Source organism: Odontesthes bonariensis, chromosome 12 (genome assembly GCF_027942865.1).
Source record: "Odontesthes bonariensis isolate fOdoBon6 chromosome 12, fOdoBon6.hap1, whole genome shotgun sequence".
Lineage (NCBI taxonomy): Eukaryota > Metazoa > Chordata > Actinopteri > Atheriniformes > Atherinopsidae > Odontesthes > Odontesthes bonariensis.
In genome coordinates, this window is record NC_134517.1 from 26,576,810 (window position 1) to 26,597,177 (window position 20,368).

A 20,368-nucleotide genomic window follows, 5' to 3' on the forward strand; every position below is an offset into this window, starting at 1 on the left:
CTCAGCTGTGCTGTGATTTGGATTGCTTTGGCTTTCATTATGAGACACAGTCACCCAAACATATCCAGTTAAGACCAATGGGAAAATGAGCCTCTGTAAAGCTGTGGATGGATTTTTACCGTTAGAGAAATAGCTGAATTACTCTTTTTGTTATCAGAATTGAATGTACTCTGCCCAGATACATTTGGCTTTTGTAAAAGTGCATGATTGTTTCATCTAAGCACTCTTATGTGAAAGGAGCCAACGGGAAGTCATCCGGCTTGTTGACAGGGATATTAGTTGCGCTTTCTTATGGCTTTAAGGTCAGGGTTTCTGAGGCACATGCTCTATGGGCCCGAATTTGAGCAAGAATACGATAATCCAGATACACCATAACAGAGGCTTGGAAAACCTTTCACTCAAGTCAATGAAGCACCACTTTTTAATCTGGTATCCTGCAGTCATTAATATATCCATAGCCATGGTCTCAAATGAACGTTGTGTGACTACTTGTTTAAATTACAGTAGGATTTCACTTACACAGCATTTACATTCCAAGTCTTCAAAATATTAACCTGTCTTTCTTTTAAATTCAAAGAATAAACAACAGGAGAAAAATATTGAAATTTGTTGGAATTATACACTATTAAGATAGAACTTAATTCTTGAAGTGTATCTCAGCCAGCAGAACACCAGAATTTTGGAACCACATGCATTGTAAGTCATCCCAAATATGAACCTTTATTGAAGTAATCAATTTATAGTGTAACGGGGCCCTGCTGGATGTTTGTGCTCCCTGAAAGCATGTTAAAATTTAAGTTTTTATTGTTGTGAAATAAATCGTATCTATTATCTTCATCTGTAACCTTCAATGTGCTTGGTAGAGAAATACTGCAGTTACTTTAGCCTCCCTAGCCAAAGCTGTAAATGACAGGAGAGGGCCACAAAGAGATCCTTTCTACCTGTTTCCTTCAAACAATGCTTTAATGTTGTATGGCCCTTAATTCCGGTGGGAAACATTTTGGTTTATAGCATGTTTATGCTTTTGATTTGTGATTTACATACGCTGTGTTTTCTCCTCCTCCCTCTCCTGCCCTCCTATCACTATTCTCTCAACCATTTTTCCCTGTTGGTTGTTTGTCCTCCTCCTTACCTCCCTCTCATGTGTCCTGTTTCAAGTCATTTTTTTTCTTTCTTCTTTGTTCCCTCCTTCCCTCTGTTGAATTGGGAGTCTGGGAGAAATACATTTTCTCTTACAGCCAAAACACATTAAATATATTATTCTGTGTCATGGGGGACAACTCTAGACGGCACACTCAACTCAATGTTACACGCAGACGTTTTATTTTACGAAGATGTTCAGTTTAATGGGTAGTCAAGGCAGGTCCCTGGGCTGTAGGCAAGATCCATTTGAACACTAATATAGCCAGATGCTGCAATTTAAGATGCTCAAGGGAAGAGACAGATTTATGGCCTTCAGTCAGCGATAAGAAGACTTATGCTCTACTTTTACCACTATCACATTGACGGAAACCAGAGTTTGATAATTGATATTAATTCTAATGGAAATCATGAAAGTTTATTGATCACGTTGTTGGTTGAGCAGGGTAAACTGTAACTATACAAAGCGCAATCTGGCTGTTGTTGATGATCCTGATATATACACTTTCTGGCCAGTAAAAATGAATATTAAATGTCACCACCTGTACAGTAGTGTATTATATGTTACAAGTGGCAACAAGTTATTTCCCCCAGACTGATGCAGTCAGTAGCCTCTCATTCCTTAAACAACCATGTCAAAAGATGTTACTCTTTTTCAGAGGTGTCATTGTTAAAACCTGTAGGAAAGTGGTGAACCATCATCTTTGAGTGAGTTTTTAAGTGTAGTCAGAAGAATGTTTTTGATCGCAGATCACTTAAACTTTTGGTGACATCGAATCAGAAAGAAAAAAAAAACAGTAGAACTTACCACACTGTTTAATAGCAAAAGAAAGAGCATTTCGAAATGCATAGAGATTTCAAAGTATTGGGACTGAACAGCTGTCGAGGTTTTAGAAAACTACTTATCAGTGGGGCTGTTTGAAAAAGTAGACTTCCATTTGCAAGGGAGATTAGAAATTGAACATTCAAGCGGCGTAAAAAGGGCATGTAGTCAGGTGAGACGAAGAGGGAAGTGCCATTTGTTTTAACCAGTCATTGTGCCATGAAGTCAGTGTTGAAGTCAGACACCCTGTTCCAGAGTGCCAGACACATCATGGTAAGATGTCTGAGTAAGAAGGACATAAATTCCTTTACTTTATTGGTGCTCTTCACTCTTTTCAATGAAGAGACATATGGAGACATATGGAGACATACCGATGAAGCCATGCCAGCTAGGGCATTTTTTTTCAAGCAAAACATTGCTTTGTTACTAGCTGAGAAGTGATGAAAAATGTTTTTAATGTTGGGCGTGATTTTTCATATTGTTCGATAGTTTTAACAGTATAACTTAATCAACTGTGTAGAGCAGAGAATAATCGACAATCTCATCATTGTTATCCCTACAGAACCACTATAGACTCCCGATTTGAAAAAAATCTAGTGACAGCTGCTGTCATGATGCTGGAAGTGAGACACGGTCCATCTTCATGGCACAATGACTGGTTAAAAAAAAATGGCACTTGCCACATTAACACACAGTAACACAAACACTGCAGTGGCTTCTGAAAAGGTTGCAAACAGTTTGAAGTGTGCATAGGGTCAGCATATTCACTCAAGTCGAAGATAACCATGCAAACCATCTTAAGAAAAGGAAATTTGAATTGCATCAGAGATATGCATACCTACTTTGGCACATCCAGTATTCCTCCCCTGACACATCCACCTAAACCTCCCGGTGATGGGCTTGTTTGGAAAGGTGCACATAGAATTCATACACACCATTAGCATAGTGTTGCCATCAGCAGAAATGAGACAGCCATGTGAATTTCAGTGTTGCGAAAAATATCAAGAGCCTGCTGTAATAATTTACTCTGACCATAAATAAATTAGACTGTCATTAAAATGCATATGGCCATTTTGGTCAATGCCTTGTGCCACTGAAGTCAGTGTATGATGTGTTGTGCTTACGATGGGCTGCTTTATGAAAACACACACACTGACATATACAGCTTAAAGTATTGAACACAACCACGGGTGAAACTAAGAAACTAAGAATACAGACCTGCGGTAATTTCCTGTTAGGCATAACCTATTGAATATTTTGTGAAGCTCATCTGATATATTTACAACTATCAGTCTTTATAACACACATGGGCACCGAGACTCTGTGGAGAATTTTAATGTTATGGATTAACTGTAAGGGAAGGGTTTAGCCTGAAGTAAATCCCCTCAAATTGGAGGAGAGAAAAATAGATTCATGAGAAATTGTGTGAGTCTTTGCAGTTCTTTAGGTGCATGTCACTACTGTGACCTGGGTGTCTTAATAGTTTACCATCAGCATAATGAGAAAAAAAAGTTTGCATCCTGCAGACTGAAATTCTGTTGCAAAAAATGTGAGAAACTTGCAAAATGCCTCTGTAGATTTTCTTGAATCTCACATGAACACTCCCTGACTGGGTCAGAAAGAAAAGGAAAGGGAAAACAGCTGTTGGATGAAGGGTGACAGGTGGATAAGGATGTAGAAGGTTAAGTGAAGACATGTGGAGTGAAATAGGGGAGTAGGTGTAAAAAAGACATTGGAAAAGCAAAAGAAGTGCGGTGGTATGAATGTGGAAAGCAGGGGAAAAGTAGGACAGAGACAAATAAAATAACAGAGAATAAGAGGAGGGTGAAAAAAGACAGAAAATGAGAAGCAGAGTCTGGGAAGATGATTGAGTAAGAACAGGAATGAAGAGCAAAGAAAGGGGCGGCAGAATGAAGAAGAGGGTAAATTAGCTGACAAAAAAAATGTAGGGAGAGGATAAAGAGACTGCAGAGAAAAATTTAAGACATAGATGTGTGTGCGTGTGTGACTGAGTGTGTAATGTGTCCTCTTTTACTAAATTCTTCTGGTTAAAAAATTGGAAACCCACGAGTGCATCACATAGTTTCAAGTTTCAGGGTTAGGATTAGTACAGAAAAACTTGATATAGTTTACCTGAGTGTGATACGAATGAAAAAAAATCTAAAGGTACTTTCAAACAGCAGGAACCCTTTCAAAGTTGACAACTACAGGAGGCAATTCCACTTCTTTCAATGTGCAGTAATTGGTCCAGACAACTTAAGTGTACGTTGATTGAACATACAGAAAAAATAAATGGAAGATTGGGTCCTGGATATAGTTTGTAGAACTTATTTTATAGTGTATTTTTTTTAGATCTTAATTCAGTGTAGGAGCTTTCCTTGCATGAGGGGCACCATCTGTGATGGAGCTGTGTGGTGATTGGTTGAAATGAAAATTATGTAAATGTACAGTGATTGGTGCAGATGACTTATGTACAGACAGAAGAAAAAAAAAACAAGTTTGTAAAAGTTGGCCATATAAACAATGGTTCATAAGATTAGGTTTTAAAAACCTAAACAAAACCCAGTGGAACGGAGCAAAAGTGAAGCCTGAGATATATTGAGGCTAGAAAGTATGATCAGTTTACACTCATCTGTCAACCACCCACTGCCCCTAAAAGTCACTTTAGTATACCAAATGTATCTGTGGAGCAAATGCAACAAAAAAAACCCAACATCCTAAACAAGTATATTGTCTTTTAGGGAGCTCCCCTGTCCCTAAAATCCTCCATATATTGCTAATTATGTGATATTTGCCTTAACTACTGTAACGCTAAAACTTACCTGGAATAAATTCAAGTTTAATCAAAGTTATTAAAGGTCCAAAATATGAAATAGCTTTAACTATGGAATGATGGTCAGCTTCATCACATGAACTGCTCAGTTCAGATCTTTTTTTACATAATTTATACGTGGTAAAGATCAAGATTTGATTATAACTTGGCTCTTCCACCTTTGTGAGCATCAACAGCTCTTTTCCTGAAATCCCTTAGAGGCGTCCATTGTTCATACCATGATTCATCTCCACGAACATTTATGGATCAGACTTAGACTAAAAACAACCAATAACAATTTCACCTTCAAGTGAGAACCTAATCATAGATGTTCTTCTACTTCTGCAGATAGATAATGGGATCATTTTCTTCAACAATAATTCATCAGTTAGATGTTTATTTTGTTTGTTTGTATTTGTTCAACTGGGGACACTATATCTACTCCCAGTATTTCTGAAAAGGTGTTATTTTGTGTCTTGATGCGAATATAGAGAGAAATAGAGAGACGTACAGATAATTCTAAAGTGTTCATAAACTTTGTTTTGTTGCATTTAGCTTTAAAAAGCCTGTGTACGTAAACAGGGGGTGGACAGGTGTATGACTGCAGAAAAATAGCAAAGCAGAATGCTGAAGAAGTGGGAAAGGAGTAGGAGGAGGAAGCGACCTAGAAACAAGAAAGTTTCTTTAATCACGCGAAGCAGATGGGTAATTGTGTATGTCAGTGATTCTCAGTGGTGGCAATGTGTGTTTTGTAGATGAAAAGCTGATGGGTAAAGGAAACAATCTCAGATCTTCATGATGACATAGAATAATGAGGGAGGAGCCAGTGTGAAGCAAGCTGCTCATTGACTTGGCTGTAATTCCAATTTTCTTTGTCTGTTATTTAAGACGCGATGCCAACAAACTTTCAACAAAAGCAGAATTGACATGAGAGTGTGCTTTTCCATTTGTTAACTCACCAAACTGCACATCTTTCAGCATTAAGCAGTGAATTGTATTTCATCCAAACAAAGACTGGTCTAATGTCAGTCATCGGTTTGATAAACCCCATACAGTTCTGCGTGCACCTTACACAACGATTTATCAAACTGATGTGAAAATGTTCTTATCTCGCATGCAAGCTTAATATGTCGTATGCACAAGGTAATGATTTATTATAGAAAGGTCAGTGTGGTATATGGTATTTGATACATCTGTGAAAAGTGTTTGATGTAATCCATGATGGCAAAATTATCTACGTTTCAGATTATGTTTTATGTATCTGTATTTTAGTGTCAGTAACACTGTTGGGATCTATTTTTAGTTATTCAAAAGAATCAATTATCTAGTCACGTTAATCAATTATCTTTACTAGTCAGTCAAGAATTTGACTCAATTTGCATGCCATCTGCTTCCTATGGATGAATGGATTGATGGATGGTAAAGAAAGAGCTGAGACTGAAGACACATTTGTTTAACATTTTAAAGCAAAGCGTAAACGCTCTTTGCAATGGACCCAAATATTAGAAGACCATAAAATGAACAGAAAATCTTGAAAATTATGAGCCAGATAATAACTAGACATCTGTTCTCATAACATGCATCTTGTTTTTAGTTTCTTACCGTATATTCATTTTTCATATTCCTTATTCTACTGCAATTAACACTATGTCCATCCATCCATCCATTTTCATACACTTCACCGAGGTTGGGTCGCAGAGGCAACAGGTCCAGGATAGAAACCCAGCCATCCCTTTCCCCAGCGGCACTCTCCAGCTCCTACTTGGGGATCCCAAGGCATTCCCAGGCCAGAAGGGACATATTATCCCTGTAGCGAGTCCTGGGTCTGCCCTGGGGCCTCCAAAGGGAGGCAACCAGGAGGGATCCTAACCAGATGCCTGAACTACCTCAGCTGACTCCTTTCAATACGGAGAAGCAGGGGCTCTACTCTACTTCCTCTGGATGGCAGAATTCCTCACTCTATCTCTAAGGCTGAGTCCAGCCATCCTCTGAAGGAAACCCATTTCAGCCGCTCATATCCACGATTTTGTTCTTTCGGTCACTACCCAGATCTCATAACCATAGGTGAGGGTTGGAACAAAGATGGACCAGTAAATTGAAAGCCATGCCTTCCGTCTCAACTCCCTCTTTACCACAACGGTCCAGAGCAGCGCCCTCATTACAGCTGACAAAGCCACAATCCGTTTTTCCATCTCTCACTCCAACCTGCCACAAGATACCCAGATACTTGAACTCTTACACCAGAGGCAAGGACTTATCCCCAACCTAGAGAGAACATTCCACCTTTTTCCGGTTGAGAACCATGGCCTCGGATTTGGAAGAACTGACTTTCATCCCGGCCGCTTCACATTGAGTTGTGAACCAGTGCGTGCTGAATTTCTTGGCTTGAAGAAGCCAACAGAACCACATCATCCGCGATAAAGCAGAGATGCAACCGTGAGGTTCCCAAACCAGACGCCCTCCTCTCTACGACTACGCCTTGAGATCCTGTTCATGAAAATCACAAACAGCCCTGGCGGAGTCCAACACGCACTGTAAACAAGTTCGACTTAGTGCAGAGAATGCAGACACAGCTCTTGCTTTGGTTATCCAGGGACAGCATAGCTCGTAAAAGCAGCTCTGGTACCCCATACTCCCTCAGCACACCCCACAGAATCCCTCAGGGATCACGCTTGTAAGCCTTTTCCAAGTCTACAAGACAAATGTAGACTGGATGGTCAAACTCCTATGACCCCCTCAGTAACTCCGAAAGGGTAAAGATCAGGGGCCTCATGTACAAAGACTTGCGTGGATTTCCTACTGAAACATGGCGTACGCTCAAACCCAAATGCCCTCCAACGTCGGATGTATGAATCTGTGCGCACGCATTAATCCAAGCACATTTCGTTTGTACATCCCAATCAACGTGGAATTGAGCGCACATGTCGGAGCACCCGACTCCTCCCTGTCCACGCCCCTACTTAAATACGCAAATCATATTTAAATGAGCCCTGCACCTGTGATTCCCCTCTCTGTACGGTCAGAAAATAAAGAAAAAAGAATGAATAAGACGGGAAAAAAGAAGAACTTTACGGAAAGCGAGATGTCGGTGCTACTTTCTGAAGTGAAGGCCCGCAAAAATGTGTTCTTTGGCACGCTGTCCTCCGGCAAACACAAGAAGAGTGGGTGGGAGAGCCTGAGGCTGTCAATGCTGGGGGGTCTGAGAAGCCTCACAAGCAGAGGTGAAGAAGAAGTGGTCCCACATTAAGGTGGATGTGAAGCGGAGACTGGCTGCCCACCGCCGCAGTGTGGCAAAAACAGGCGGGTGGGGGGGTGACCGACTCTGTTTGAACAGAGAGTCGGGGCAACAATGGGTGACACTGTTCTGTCTGGGGTGGTGGGAGCTCATGTGGGTGACTCTGATTACCCCCAAGCTAAATACCCATGTTTTTGTGGAACTCACAACAACGTGTTCATACAGTAACGTGCAGAAGTGCGCCGGGGAAAAGGTGGGACTGATTAAGATATTTCACACTTTACGCACGGGGTTATTAATATATGCCCACAGAGACGATCAGGGGCTTGTTAGAAAGATCTTAAACTGAAGTTTAACCAGCAAAAAACAGCAAGAAACTAACTTTAACCACCGACTAATAAATATAATATAATAATGAGGAGAATAATATTAGGACAATTACAAGAATGCCACCCTGTAGTCTGTTCCCAACGATGTTGTTACTCAGAATATATGAATCGTGCGTTGAACCAGGGCACCTCGCCACAATGTTGGTTAATTGCATTTACTCATCACATATGATCTGTACATCGATCGAATGAAAATGTTCCCTGTTAACATACAAATTCATCATGTGATGGCGCTTATAGCAATGTGTGCACAGTCGATAGCTCCGATTACAAAATCGGCTCTCGCTTCAAATTGAGCTTTAATGTTGGCCTGTTGGGAATGATATACCTGGCTGAGATGTGGATAATTCTGTCCCACACGGCTGGCATGGCTCGGCTCAGGGTAGACTGGCACAGTCCCAATCGGTTGGCCAGCTCCCTCTGGAATGCCCCGGTTGGAACCCCAGTGTGCACATCACCTGTGGGCACAGGCAGCGCATGGCTCCTCGCTGTGTTGCGCTCCAACGCCGGCCGCAGCTCTGCGCAAAGTTCTAGGAGGATTTCCCTCAAAACGGCTAATGAGTAATCAGTCGCCATCATGTGCCAGCTAATCCTCTCTGTTGTAGTGAACACACGCTCTCTTCGAATTGCACCATTTGCAATGTCTTCTAATTCTTTTAAAGCAGCCATTGTTTTTAATGGTATGCATTGCACCACTTTGCGCTGCTTTTATATCCACTCGTGTAAATGGAGACACATGGGTGTATTAATTGTTTATCAGTATTAATTGTTCATCTATCTCAAATGTGCACATCACTGTCTGAGGACTAATTGTTTTCACATTTATTTATTATAACAGTTTCCCAACATCACCTTAGGTGTCGCCAAAGAATCAACAGCTGGAGAAAAGTGCGTACGCCAGCCCTGAAGCTGCCGTGGGGCACCGCACGTTTCCACGATCATTTCGTTCTTGATACATCTGATCATTGACCTGAAAAGGTGCGTACGCCACTATTTTGTGCGTACGCACGCTTTGTACATGAGGCCCCTGGTCCACTGTTCCACGACCAGGGCAAAAACCACGCTGCTCCTCCTGAATCCGAGCCTGCTCTCCAGCACCCTATGCGTGATGCTTTATCACCTAAGTCCCTGCGTTATAAAACTTTTATCTGTCTCCATTAATTACCATATGTTTCGGTTGCTTTTAGTACCGATGGCAGACAAAATGTGTTCAGATCTTTTGTTTGTTTTGATTGTAGACATACAATTAATCTTAGGCAAATAGTTAACTTCCTATTTATATGACAATGTGTGGTTTTCTCTTCAGGCAATGCCTTTAAAAACAAACAAACTAATTGCTTCATTAAACCATGTCTGTCAACACAGGCATGTTGAAGCATTTTCTAATTTTAGTGAAGGACACATTAAGACGTTATCAGAAATTAATGTATATATATAGCTGGAGTACAAATGTTCAGAAGCTGGTCTTTATTTAACTTGATCAATATTTACTTCTCTGCTGTGGTTAGAAATATGCATTGTTTAATCTACTGAAAGAATAGGGCCTTGTAGTATAAATGATTCACTGTGGTTTTGCATATAGCCTCATCTGTTTAAACCTTAGCTCTAAACCTTCTATAGGAAAGCAAGTGCCAACACCATAATAAACCGGTAGCTTTAAATGAATGGTATGTATTAAACTCCTGGCCTTCTTAACCACTGTTCCCCTCCCAGGCAGCCTTCTGCTGGCATTCTGCCACGCTTTAACTAACTATGACAAATTAGCCTCACACTTAATTACTAGCCTGGGAAAATCACAATAATGTTTATTAGGCGCAGCATCATAAAGCAGTGTGTCCAAGCCCCGAGATCAAAGTGCTACACCACAGCAACACTAATAATAACAACAGCCATACAAATTGGCTGAGTGAAATGACCAGGGCCCTCGAGGCGCTGCGTGGGATGGTATGAGGAGGAAGGTGACTTTCCGTGGATGAATCAATACTGTTCTCCACTGAGCTGCTGCACTGAGGTCTTGGCTACCAGCGTAGCCTGACATGGCTGATATCCATTTTGTGTGTATGTCAGAGCAATAGATTTAGCAGAGAACCTTCTTCCATTATGGGTTAATGGAAAAAAAAAGTAGGCGCTGATGAAAAATGTTGAATATATCACATTACACAAGAAGTTTTTTTTTTCTCTCTTGATATACAGTTATGGGCAAAGGTATCTTTGGGGTTCTCTGTCTCGTAGAGATTAAGTGTGTGTGAGTGTGTGTGTGTGTGTGTGCGTGTGTGTTAGACCACAGTTGGGGTGGTGACACTGGCCTTGTGGAGAGAGCAGTCGTAAATACAACCGTGTAAGCGTGCACTACAGTGCTTGCTGGCTTATTAACAGTTGATTTATCTGCCTCTCTGTGGGGAATGTGCGCCCTTGGCACCCCGAGCGCAGAGATCGGCCCCAGGGGGCCCCAATTACCAGATGTCTTGTGCATGTGAAGATATGTCAGTGGAATATTTGTGTCATGGATGTCATGTGTGCATGTGCCTTATGTTGCTGTATACATCAGTGCCAGGGTCATCTTCATCATCGCTCTTTCTCTTCACTAACACTCTCCCACATTCACAGTCCCTCTTTATGCCTCCTGTGGTGGGAGATACAGGGGAGGATAATAGGACGGGATAAATTCATTCGACAGCTTTCTGTCTCCACAGTGATTTATCAGAGTATTTATTCTGCTGATGTGCCTTTATCTTTCTCCTTTTCTCTTCTTTCTCTCCCTCCTTCATCTCTCTTTACCTCCAGTGCTTTCACATTAAGCCCATTTGTATGTTTGACTTATGTGTTCATCACTATAAGTACTGACATTACGTGCCATTGTGTTTTACCGTGTTGAAGCAGATGTTTGGCAATGCTTTACTACATAAGACCTTATCAAGTTTAATCATAATGTTCAGTTTCCACTGTAATCCATCAGTTTGTGTCAGGTTGTGCAAATAACAATGTAGGGATTTCCTTCATATTTTATCCAAGTCTGTTTATTTATTTGTATTTTTCTTTATTTCTTTATATTTAGCATTTTTCTATTTTAAGAAATTTGGTAATATTCAGGTAATTTCTCACTTAACCCTAACTGTCTAGCCCACATGTATTGTCATATTATTATCACTACCATGTCAGTGTAGCTTACACTATAGATTACAAGTATTGTAAATTCTGAGGAAAGTTGTCAATTATGACAAGAAAGAAAATAATTCTTTAGAAATCGTACCCACAGTGACATCTAGATCTAGCTTTATGATCTATTTGGTTGATATACGGTACTGTCTGTTCATCCGTGCCGACTAAAATCCTCCCACACTCATGGAATCATCTTCTGCATTCAGGAAACAAGTATTCAGCAGCTGGTGTGATGCTAGTGTTGGTTCCGTTTACTTTTATCTCTGTCGAGGGTAGAAAATAGTCATGGCTATTTTTACCATACAATGCTTATTACTATGAGCAGAGTGCAAGAAAAAGGGAGACACTTTAACACTGGTGTTATCAATGGATAAATGAGTGTATCAACACTGTGAAATTTGTTTGGAGATACTAGCAGCACCAGGCATATGTTGAGATGAGTTGAAGTCAGAGTTTTAATGAAAACTTCTGTTACTGTGAATCTCATCTGACTAGTCAATGTGTGAAATGAGCAATTTGTGTGAATTGAAAGTCAACCTGTTACATGAACAAAGTCTGTCTGAGACAGTACATCTGGTGAGGCTGTGATAAAAAAAAAAAATATTGATGAAAACAAGAAGAAAAACAATACTAATTCCAGATCTGGTCCCAGATGGACATCAAAAGTAAATTTTCAAAATTCTAAATGAAATGCATCCATAACTTTTATTAATAACCTTGCCTACAAACAGACAGGCAAACTGGATTAAGACCAGCAGCCATATCTGGTATATATGGTCAACAAGGGAAGTGCATCTGATTACACATCTGTGCTTCTGCCGCTGCTCAGATGCAGTAATAACAACACTTAAACATGAACTGTCAACCAGCAGCCACACACCTCCCACTCATGCCAAAGCTAGTTCATCTTCATTCTGCCCTCACCATCTCTACATGACAGGTCATTTTCAATTCAGCCTAATTCAGCATTTCAGCAAAAAAAAAATTAAACCAGTTCAACTCTTGAGTGCAAAATTATGACTTTGAATATCACTCACATATCACTCATACTTACTCAGTATCTATTTTTGTTATTAGTTAGTAACTCTCTTTTTTAGAAATGTCATTTCTGTTGATGGCTGCATAACAAGCTCAAGCCTTTTTAAACACAAAATCTGGTATATACACATTTTTTCGGACCAACAGAAGCCTGATATAGAGTGAAATAAGAACGTAAAACAAAACCATTGAATCTGAATCATATTATAGTGATTTTCTTCTGATTGTGTTTTCGTATCATTAGTTATTTATACTCTTATAATTCCCTATAGCATAACACCCCTGCATCACAGCTGTGTATAATGGCAGTGTGAGACCCTGCTAATGAGGTGAAGAGATTTAAAGATGTTCGGATTTACTAAAATTGGAATGTTTCTCCCCCACTCTGGGTTTCACAAGACTTTATAAGAATACACCCAACATACAATAATCCATCTGTACCTCTGTCTCCCTCCTAATCATCTCCACACAAGGCTGCACACTGTACAGGGCTCATCCATCACAGATAAAGCTCGGTGTCCAGTCTTCTGCAGCTCTGATGCTGTCTCTTTGACCTAACGCACATATTCCTTTGCTAATTTATTTTGATTGCATCTTTGTCGTTTGACGTCTTCAATTGTCCAGTGTTACATGAAGAAAGTTTGTCATTGATTCCAAGTAGTGTACAATTATCTGAATTTTGTATGGAGTTATAGGGAGTTCGATGTTCTTCCTTAACAATGCATGGTTCTCTGTGTGTTTAAAATGTTCCCTATGTTTAGCTACAGGTAACAACAACAACTACACCTATGAATATTTACAGGAAACCTTGTGAGAGCAGGTAAATGCCATGCTTAGTGTTTGTGTAGTTATTTTACGTATAAAAATAAGTGTATAAACACAGACAAACACACAAATATCTATATATATTTGTTGTGGAAGTCAAGTAAAACATAATCCTTGTGCCCTGAGTGTACCTCTGAACAACTGAACCACAATTATTGCCACAATTTACTCCCTGTGCTCTTTTTTTTTTTTCCCCAGACAGAGTGAGTCCTCAAAGTTGAACTCCTTAGAGTGTTTGTTCAGGAAAAGGTTGCGGTCTCTATAGAGAGACACAGTGCAATAAAACAAGAGTGGAACAGAAGCAACGGTAAAAGATAGTAAGACTTGCTTCTATGACCTAAGCCTCCCTCTGTCTCTGTCTCTGGGGCCTTTCAGCTGCTCCCAGCTGTCTTGTGGTAATGATGTCAACAAGCAGCTGCAGCCCACTGACTAACGGACAGCACACCTTCACCAATCAACAGTTGAAGGCAAAGTTAGAGACTGTCCCCTTCCCCAAAATGTGCCCAAATGGCATAAGCTGATGCAAGTATATACGCAAAGATAAAATACACTTCAAATTATGCACCATCTGAGCAAAAAGACATCAGGAGCCTCAATTATAAAACATACAGTCCATACTTAAGGTGAATGAGCACATAAGGTTAAAAATGTCAGCAGTCAAAAAACGATTACATTTTATAAATCAATGCACACTCTTCAGGCAGTGTTTCCTATGTAAATCAGTCCACCTCGAGGTCTATACATATAAAGCAGCCCTGCTGCCCTGTATACTGCCCTGTACATGCCCACCTTCAACTATCAGTGCAAACACTTAACAAATACTGAAGCACACATATTAGCCTTGAGATTGGCAATGGGTCTGTAGGGTGAATCACAGCAACAACCAAAGGGTGACCGACTAAAATGTTTTTTTTTCTGGTTCCGAAATAGAGGTCCTTATGGGTCAGAACGTGTTTGAGATCTCTAAATTCTCAGCCCCTGCTATGTCCTCCCTTCATGTAGTTCTCCACCAGTGCCAGTGTATCCATCATTCAGTGTTACAGGTATCACCTTGATATTCACATGTGCGGGTGATCACACCAACTCCCTCATACCTTGCAAAATCATCAAAATCATCAGCTCTGTCCTCCACCCTGGGATATCATCTGAAAATTGAGGTTTGATAGGCGAACACAATTTATTTATTTAGCCTGTTTATGTTTTGTTAACTTGGCCTGAATGATGATTATGACTCATAATGAAGACATGGAGTGCAATCATTGTGTGTAATCAGAGCAGCAGTGCAGACTTTGCTGATTTACACAATGTGCAGCAGGTGAATATGGGCAGCGTGAGGAGACACACTGTGTCCCATGTGAGCTCTATACTACAGCTTATCCCTGTTGCCTGACACATGCTGCGTCATCTGATCCCTGCCATACTGAAATTGTGCCCGATGATATATGCACTAATTAGAAGATTTCATGCAAAATTGTGTATGCTTTGCTTTGCAATTCTGTAATGCAATTTGAAGTTGTCTTGGTTTTGTTCAACTGAGGTTTATAATTCATCTGGTTGAGGTGAAAAGGAGTCGGTGTGTATTCATGCTTAATAATGGGGAAAGGCAAGCCAGACTCTCGTGAATCCTGCCACCTGCCACATCATTGCACCATGCTAGCACTTCAGCAGCTGTGTTGCTCTCGAAAACTGGCCACAGGTGCCAGTAGCATTCTCCTGTCAAGTTTGTTTTTATAGATCTTAATTCTTACATGGGAAGTGTTTCATCAGATTGAAAAAGAAAATACAAAATTTCTGGTCACTAATCATTCTGAGTGTGTGTGAAAAGCTCTGATTCGTGTGCTGATCTGGGCTGTCTTCTGCAAATAATCTGTAAGACATAAATCATTTGAATGCATGCAGGGTGTTACCATGTCTGATGGCTCCCAGGTCTCTGTCATGGATGGTCTACACCTATTCGAGATTGTTGTGTCAACAACCCGGCAGTGAGTGGCTTTGCAACTCCAACCACCGCATTCACTGCATCAGTGTCTTTCTTATTATTTGTACCATAGAATAAAGCCAAGTATCTTCAGTGTTCATTAGCATTCAGTAAAGTCCTCGTCACCCTTCTCCATTACAAAAACATCAGATGGTCACCAAAGGTTTCCCACAGTTATACTGACTTCATAGGAACTGTGCGGATTCACATCTCCTCTCCACTACTGTCCCATTCACGGAGACAAATGAAAACATGATTCACAAAAAAAAAAAAAAAATGTCATCATCAATTCTGAGGTTTTTTGTTTCAGAACATGGTCCTAACCAGACATTGAAATCCGATACTTGCAACACTGGATGAACAACAGCACATGGCATATTACACTGTGTCACTATTTATTTAATAAAAACAGAGCAGAAAGACAAGAGCAGTGTGTGAAAGCTAAGTACACCGTTTTTGCAACAAGTGTGACCTCCTCCTTAAAGCAGATAAGTGGGTAGTTTGCTGGTTTGGAGCGTTCTGGTGTTTGTTAACAAGGAGGAAAGATATCAGCAGTGATATTAGTGAAGCAATTGTTGCTGCCTGTTAATCTGGGAAGATGTATAGGGCCATTTCCAAACAATTTGATCGTTGCACAGTGGAAAAGATTAAAAAACAGCTGCAATCGTCCCAGGAGTGGATGTTCACAAGCAAGTTCATCCCAAGGACAGATGCAGTCCTCAGACAAATTGCAAGAAAAAATTTAAAAAAAAAACTTAAGAGTTCTATTTCAGACTCTACAAGCCTCTGTTGGCATGTTAAATGTTAAAGCCCATGACTATACAATTAGAAATATACTGAACAAGTATGGCTTGCTCTGAAGGGTGGCCTGAAACAAGCATTATGAAGGTTTGGTCATGATGCACACCCCCATGTTTGGTGAAAAACAAACACACCATATCAGCACAAATACCTCATACCAACTGTCAAACATGGTGGTGGAAGGTCATGATTTGAGCTTGTTATGCAGCCACCTGGACACTTGGCAGTGATTGAGTCAATCACAAACTCCTCTGTATACCAAAATATTCTAGAGTCAAATGTGAGGCCATCTGTCTGGCAGCTAAAGCTAGACTGAAAATGGATCATGCAACAGGACAATGATCCCAAGCACAGCAGAAAATCTACAACAGAATGGCTTAAAACGAACGACACAGTCAAAGTTCAGACCTCAACCTGATTTGGATGATTCAAGCTGTGCTTAAGGTGGTTCTAAAAGTTATTGAATCAGGGTTTCCCACACTGCTTCTGCATTTTGGCTTACTATTCATTCAATTTATAATGACACAGTATAATATTTATTGTTTTATATGTTCTGACACATGAAATCTTAGAACAGAAGAAAGGTGTACTTTCTTTTTCACATGACTATACAGAGTTTTAGTCCAACTCCAGACATCATCACCAATAATTATATGCGTTCATGTGTTAATGTTTATACATATTGTGAGCATATGGAACATTTCACTGGATAAAAATCACAAACAGAGCCAACTGACACACTTTATAGCCACATTGCACTTTCACACATACTGTACTTTACCCACCCACACTGCTTTTGATAACAGAGGAGCAAATACCTAGGGTATAGTTTAGGGATCATTTGATAAATGGAGTGTAAAAGAAAGGCTCAAATACCCTGAAAGTCAAAATAAATTGTTGTATACCTCGTCTCCTTCTATTCTATGCTATGTCAAAAAGTATGACACATTTTTCATAATTGAAGATATCATTGATGCAGCAGTTGACATTTTATTTAGTCTAACTCCAAAGACTTGATTACTATTCATTGGTTTCAGTCGTTGGTTTCATTTATTTTAAGTTTAAACACTTAAGATTTAAAAAATCATGATAAACACATCTCCCTTTTTTTGGCATGTTCTCTGTGCATATACTTTACTGTCTTGCACCTGCAATGTCCTGTATTTAGCTTTACCCATTAATATTTCTTCATTCACCAGCCATAGATTTACACCGTGAAACATGACAATCAAACATGAAGTAACATTGCCAATTACTAACTGCCAGCAACCCAAAGAAGCTTTCATGTTTTGGGTAAAGTTTGTGCTGCTGACGTTCACACCCCTCCTTCTTTTGGTGTCTGTCTTTTTCCAGTTTCACCACTGTATCTCATTTCATCCCCCAGTCTGTAATCACTCCTGCATTGGAAGTGAGACACGCACACAAATTCAATTAAATATAAGAGACCATTTCATAAAAGGCACAGGCAAGGGAAGACATTCATTGTCACTGTAAAGCAGAACAAAAGTTCAAACAAATATTGCCGTTGAACTGCAGCAAGTTAGATTTAGGTGTTTTATGAGAGAAAGTTTGTCCCTTTGTTTGAGATGCCCCCTTTCTGCATGCTTCATCTACATTTTCTGTTTTTTTAGAAAAGACCATACAAAATGCTCTCAGAATGTTTACTGGTGTGAAATCACAGGTGAAACCTTCAGTAGTGCATATTACGATCATAAACCAATATGGATATTTAATGATCTATGAAAACTCAAATTACAAACCCAATCACAAAAAGTTTAGACACTGTAAGTGTAATTGAAAACAGAATGCAATGATTGGCAGGTCTCTTAAAGTGATACTCCGGAGTAAATTCAACCTGGGGTCATATGAACGGTGATATCCAGCCAAGTAGCCCACCCGCAGTTTTTTCGATATTGGCTGAACATCAGCTGAGTTACTGAGTTATCCCGAATAGCTTCGTACAAGGGTTAATGGATCCAGGTCCGTATCTCCAAAATTACCACACTAAAATCACATGCCATGACACCAAACTTCTACAGTAGTACAAATATGGTCTGTACTCACAAAGCGATGCATTTGGAAGTTTGAAAATAGTCCAGGAGTTTATTATTATCAACACAAGCCTGATAGCTTCTCTGCAGCTAAAGCTATGTCGACGTCACTCCAAGGAGCTGGGAGCTTCAAAGTAAGATGAGGGTTGATCTACTACTGTAGACAACAAAGCAAGGCTGCTCAATTTCTCCATTGATAAAATAATTTCACAACTCTACAACATAAAAATTCATAAAAAAACATGTAGAATATAGCATATACTTTGTTGTCTACAGTAGTAGATCAACCCTCATCTTACTTTGAAGCTCCCGGCGCCTTGGAGTGACGTCGACGCAGCTTTAGCTGCAGAGAAGCTATCAGGCTTGTGTTGATAATAATAAACTCCTGGACTATTTTCAAACTTCCAAATGCATCGCTTTGTGAGTACAGACCATATTTGTACTACTGTAGAAGTTTGGTGTCATGGCATGTGATTTTAGTGTGGTAATTTTGGAGATACGGACCTGGATCCATTAACCCTTGTACGAAGCTATTCGGGATAACTCAGTAACTCAGCTGATGTTCAGCCAATATCGAAAAAACTGCGGGTGGGCTACTTGGCTGGATATCACCGTTCATATGACCCCAGGTTGAATTTACTCCGGAGTATCACTTTAAACCAATATTGTATCAACGAAAGAACATAAAGATCATATCAAATGTTGGGCACAAGACATTTAACTTTTTAAGAAACATTTTAGCTAATTTTGAATTATTTGACAACACATCTCAAAGGGTTGTGATGGGCCAACAAAAGGCAGGATGGAACATACTACATTGAGCTGGCAACTTGCACATCTGGAGAGGCACCATCAATATTAAAGGTATTCACAGCTTTTAGAGCAACATTTGCTCCCATCGAGACAATGTACTTACAGAGAAGGCCTTGCATATTTCAGCAAGACAATGCTATTAGCATACTGCATCCATTACATCTGCATGGCTTTGCAGGAGAAGTGTCCGGGTGTTGGACTGGTCTGCCTGCACTTCAGGCCTTTCACCAAATTAAAACATTTGGTGCATCGTGAAATGCAAATAAGACTAAGCTAATAAGCTAATATTTTGATTTTAGTTGTAAACTTTCAACATTTGATACGCTTTCTATGTTCCATGAATATGTTTTGTGGACAAGATATTGGTTTATGACATTTTCAAGTTATTTCTCTCTGTTATCTGTTTATTATCATAAAACACTGTGTTCCAACTTTTGTTTCATTTTCATTTAGCATTTTTTTTTCTCTTAACATGATTGCCACCATTGGTGAAATTATTTTGTGCAACATTATATAGACATTACAACTGCAGTATTGTTAAGCTCAGAGATTTTTGTATACACTTTAAAACATAATACACAAAATGTATTGTCGAAGAAGTGCCATTTAAGTGCCAACTCAAATACGAGCATAATGTCAGTCTTTTTATTGTGAGTTTGTGCTGGGAATCTTTTCTCATCTTTATTGAGCAGGTGAGAAGGTCTCAGCTGTAAATATCCGTTTGCTTTTGCACAGTTTATAAAAAGGACCAATTTTCAAACTTACCTACCATTTTGACTGCTCTGGGGAAGCAGTGCATTTCTCTGGTTGTCTAAAGATGACTTCTTTCACTGTGTGCACAGTACTCCTCCCTTTTGGTAGGCACACACACACACACACACACAAAATGACTCCAGTCTGTCTTTAGCTCTCTTTAGAAGGGATTATTAATCTCCTGATAGAAAATTATCTGTCAGTGAGGTATCCACTGCTAAAGGCTGCAAAACTCATTTGTTTAAAAAAAAAGTCACAAAAAAGGTGAACAAGAGAGCCAGAAGGTGAAACTATAGAAAGTAAATGTGGTGCACAAAATGTTCCTTTTATCTCACTCATCATTTAAATCTTTACTGTGACTTTACTCAGGAAATAAATGCTTTATTTATCCCCCAAACGAAAATTTGAATGTTGCAGGCTTAATCATCATAAGCTGCCGTTGTATATGGATATTGCTGCGACACAGCTGAGATGTAACTTGTGTGTCTGTATTTCCAAAAAAGTGAGTCACTATACAGTTTTTGAGCTATTATTGTGGAACTCATTTGCAC

The 20,368-nt window shown here is 39.7% G+C and overlaps 1 protein-coding gene across 1 annotated transcript in view; it reads left to right on the forward strand.

The window, feature by feature from the left end:
• Positions 1-20,368, forward strand: part of epha6 (eph receptor A6) — a 166,080-nt gene that overhangs the window by 88,189 nt on the left and 57,523 nt on the right. The gene's annotated exons all lie outside the window — the stretch shown is intronic.